We start from the raw sequence: 4,517 nt of genomic DNA, 5'->3' as shown, positions 1-4,517 counted from the left end.
CTATACAAAGCAAGAACTATGAATATTCATTTCCTTCGTCACTCAGTAATCATCAGTGATTTATTATTCTGAATATTTCTAAAATTCTTTAGAGGTGTTTTTTTTAATCTTTTTGTTAGAGTTGTCTAGGTCTGAAAGGAACAGAAGAAGGTTTCCAATAATTATAATTTTGCTATTTCTCCATTTGATTCAATTAACTTTTCTTTAGATACTTAGATACTAAGCTATTTAGTGTGTGTATATTGTGCTGATGTTATTTTATTGTCTGTGATGCCTTTAAGCATAATGTAGTTCTTCTTTTAACAATTTCTGTTTTTACAGTTGCTTTGTCTAAGGTCAAGATTGCTACACCTGCTTTTTTGAGTTTACCAGAAGCTTAATAAATTGTGCTGTCACCCAGCATTTTCACTGTGTGAATCTTTGTTTCAAGTGTCTTTCTTGTAAAAACAAACAAAAAAAAAACATGTTAGATTCTGCCTTTAACATACACACACACACACACACACACACACAACACACACACACACACACTTCATATATATAATATATATATATATATATATATATATATATACAAATACATATAACATTTTAAAATTAGCAAGACTTCTTTAACATTGAAATAAAGAAACATTTACCCTTTTATGCACATAAAAATCAGGCCACTAAGGCAATCCCCCTCAAAAATCTTTTAAAATAAAAGCATATTTTATTTTAAATAGATCCTCCAGCATGAAATGGAAAGAGTTCACAGTCTGCTTGGAATAGAGATATATAAACAATATATTTGTCAAATGCAACTGTACAGCTAAGCAACAGGCCTGTATTGGAAACAATATATTCACATTGGTGGCTGAAAGGATTTTTTTGCCTCAAAATTTGATCTCTCCTTTAGCCTCTCTTTTGACTCTACCCAGACTTTATTGATGAGTCTCTTCATTTCATCTTCTCCATCTTCATAAGTCTTCTGTAGTACCTTCATCAGCCCCTCACTTATATCTGTATTATTGTCAAAGGAGGATTTTTTTCCTTCTCTCTCTATTCTTTCTTCACTGGGTTGGGTAATCCCAATTCTGTTCCAACTTCTTTTTGCATAATTCAAGAACTGTATCACTTTTGATCTTTCTTAAACTACCTTCCACACAGATTAACTTCAAGGTGATTATGGAGTAGTTTTTCCCCATTTAGATTCTTGACCAAAAGCTCAGATGGACTCTGTGAATTGCACCTATGTATTCTAAGTTGGGATTTGGTGTAATATAGGCAATGTAGATTTTCACAAATTTACATGGATTGATCTATCCATGAGTATTGACTCACTGTGTAACCTTCTGAAATGGGGTTAACCACAGCTGTCAACTTCTTGTCAGCAGTTTCTCCTGTCCATTCTACTGTCTTGTGTTTGGCCTTGTCTTCAGTGTGGAGTTCTTTACTGTCAGAGCATCATAGACTTCCAGCACTCTTTCCCTTCTTCCAGGTCTTTGTGTAGCTGATATCATCTAAGGCTGACATCATGGTTTGTGACCACTGCTGGGGCAAGACAAGCTTGGGTGTGGTCCCAGGCTGGGATCCTGATGAGGGAGGGACTCAGCTGCTCCCACAGCCACAGCCACCACCTGAGCACAGACCACACCAGCTTGAGCTGTTCTCAGCACTGCTTCTACAAGGCTGACTTCTGCATTTCAATCTGTCCTACTGTCTTCCTGTAACATGTGAGCTTATTCCATTCACATTCATAATTATGATTGTCGTTTATTTCCCTCTTTTATATTTTTATAAGTTTTCTATTTATAGCAGCTCTTTTTGTGGCAGCAGAGAATTGGGGTGCCCATCATTGGGGAATGGCTGAACAAATTATGGTATATGAACATAATGTAATATTATTGTGCTCTAAGAAATGATCAAAGGAATGGTTTCAGAGAAATCTGGGAAGACTTGAATGAAATGATGGAGAGTGAAGTGACCAGAAGCGCAACAACATTTTTTTTGGCAAGGTGATCAAGGTTAAGTGATTTGCCCAGGGTCACACAGCTAGTAAGTATCAAATGTCTGAGGTTGAATTTGAACTCAGGTGCTCCTGACTCCAGGGTGGGTACCCTGCACCACCTTGCTGCCTCAACAACATTTTATACAACCAACATTATTCTTACGACAAAAAACTTTGAAAGAATTTAGAACTCTGATCACTGCAATGACCAACCATGATTCCAGAGAACTCGTGATGAAACATGCTACCTATTTTCTGACAGAGGCAGCTAAGTGGCACAGTGGGTAGGAGATGTTGGACCTAGAGTCAGGAAGACCTGAGTTCATATCCAGCTTCAGATTCTTGCTAGCTGTGTGATCCTGGGCAAGTCACCTAAACCTCTATTTGCCTCAGTTTCTTCAACTGTAAAATGGAAATGATAACAGCATCTACTTTGCAGGGTCGTTATGAAGATTAATTAAGAGAATATTTGTAAACTGCCTAGCATAATGCCTGGCACCTAGTGGGTGCTTTATAAATGCATATTCCCTTCTTTTCCCCCTCTCAGAGAGGTGAGAGCCTCACAGTTAAGATTGAAAAATCTTGTTTTGTTTTTGTTTTTTAAATGTGGCCAGTGGGGGAATTTGTTCTGCCAAACAGTATGTTTGTAATGGGGATTTTGTGTTTCTTTCTCAGTGCAGGGGTATGGGGGAAAGGAAATGGAAGGGAGAGAAGGTAGCTTTTCATTGAGGAAAAAAATTAGAAATTTAATTTTTAAAAAAAGGGAAAGAACTAAAGTTTTCCTACCTTTGCTCCCCATGCCCTGTTTTACAAAGGTAGTGAAAAAGAATAACTGTGCTCAATACTTTTTAATCTCCCCTTTACAATCCACCCCCTGAAGTTAGTTTGTTTTCTTTGTAACGATTCATTTCTCAATACTACAGTCTTAAGCCACCTTCCCTCTCCCTCTGTCTACCTGTTTCACTATTGAATTTAATGTATTTCTACACTGAACTTTATGTTTGTGTGTGTTCAGCTCTCCTTTGTCCAATTCAGATAAGAGCAAGGTTCATCTGATTGCTATTCTCCCACCCTTTCCTTCATGTTGTATAATGTACTTCTCCTTATACTGTCCAGTACTGAGAAATAGTTAAGTTCCCCCATCTTCCTATTTCTTTCCTGGTGTCGCTTTTTTTCCCTCCCTTTTCTTTCCTGAACAAAACTATACCTAGACGTTGTTTGTCTTATTTGACTCCTTCCGTAATCTTTACAAATGTTAGGATTGTGAACATCTCTTCTATAAGAGTGAAAACGCTTCATCATTTAACTCCTTCCAACAGCTCAAATTATTTACCTTTCTAAGTTTCTATTAACTCTTGTGTTTTTGTATTTCAAAGTTTCTACTCAGCTCTGCTCTCTCCATCAGTAATACTTGAAAGTCTTCTATTCTATTTGAGGTTCAATTTTTCTCCCTGAAGGATTATACTCTATCTTACAGGGTAAGTTATTCTTGGATACAAACCTTAATTTTTGCCTTTAGGAATATCACACTCAAAGTCTTTTTTTTCCCCTCTACCTTTATAGTAGTTGCTGTCAAGTATTGTGTTGTGTGATCCTGGCTAGTTTCCTAGTACTTAAATGCTTTCTTTCTCACTGCTTGTAGTATTTTTTCTTTGACCTAGAAGCTTTCAATTTAGGTTATGACATTCCTGGAAATTTTCAGTTTATGATTTTTTGAAATATGTTATCCAACTTTTTTACTAGTCATTAGTAAGAATGAGTTATGTGCCCTTCTTTAGTCCAATATTTTGTACTTCATTAAAATTTTAAAAAATGAAAAAGAATAAAAAGCCTGTCATTTCCAATTTTTTTCTTTTGGAAAAACTGAAGAACTAATGATTTTGGAAAACTTGGGTATAAGTCAATGCCAGTGTAATGCCTCTAGGCATTTTGGAAAGTAATGAATCCAGCAAGGCTGGTTTTAACATATTTTGAGAACTTTTAAAGAAAGTTTTAACACAAACCCAAATTATTTATCATCTGCTACTACTGCAAGATAACCCTAAATGGGGGGATATGGGGAAGATAGATGGGCTGGAAAAGTAATTTGTTTAGTTATGGTTTTCAGGGAATGATCATTTTAAAATTCTCTCATTAACTTTTTTTTCATGGCCAGTTATTTTAATAGTAGCTACCTTATATTTCCTTCAAATGTTTTTTCAATCTTTTGATATTGCTGTAATATTTCTTGTCTGAAGCCATAGTCAAGTCAATTCAATGAGCATTTATTGTTTAGTCACTTCATTTTTGTCCAACTTTGTGACCCTGTTTAGGATTTTCTTGGCAAAGCTACTGAAGTGATTTGCCATTTCCTTCTCCAACTCATTTTACAGATGAGGAAACTGAGGCAAACGGGGTTAAGTTACTTGCTCAGGGTCACACAGCTAATAAGTATCTGAGGCTGCCCAAGCATTTATTAAGTACCTACAATGTGCCAGGTACTGTGCTAAGCACTTTTACAAATATTATCTCATCTGATCCTCACAACAAT

At 36.0% G+C, this 4,517-nt stretch overlaps 1 pseudogene; it reads right to left on the bottom strand.

The window, feature by feature from the left end:
• Positions 1-841: 841 nt before the first annotated feature.
• LOC110216048 (calcyclin-binding protein pseudogene) lies at positions 842-1,443 on the bottom strand (annotated as a pseudogene).
• Between the last annotated feature and the right edge of the window lie 3,074 nt (positions 1,444-4,517).

This window comes from Phascolarctos cinereus, unplaced genomic scaffold (assembly GCF_003287225.1).
Source record: "Phascolarctos cinereus isolate Bilbo 61053 unplaced genomic scaffold, phaCin_HiC Scaffold_4;HRSCAF=312, whole genome shotgun sequence".
NCBI lineage: Eukaryota > Metazoa > Chordata > Mammalia > Diprotodontia > Phascolarctidae > Phascolarctos > Phascolarctos cinereus.
Note: the sequence above shows the minus strand (reverse complement) of the source record. Positions and strands in the feature narration are given on the sequence as shown.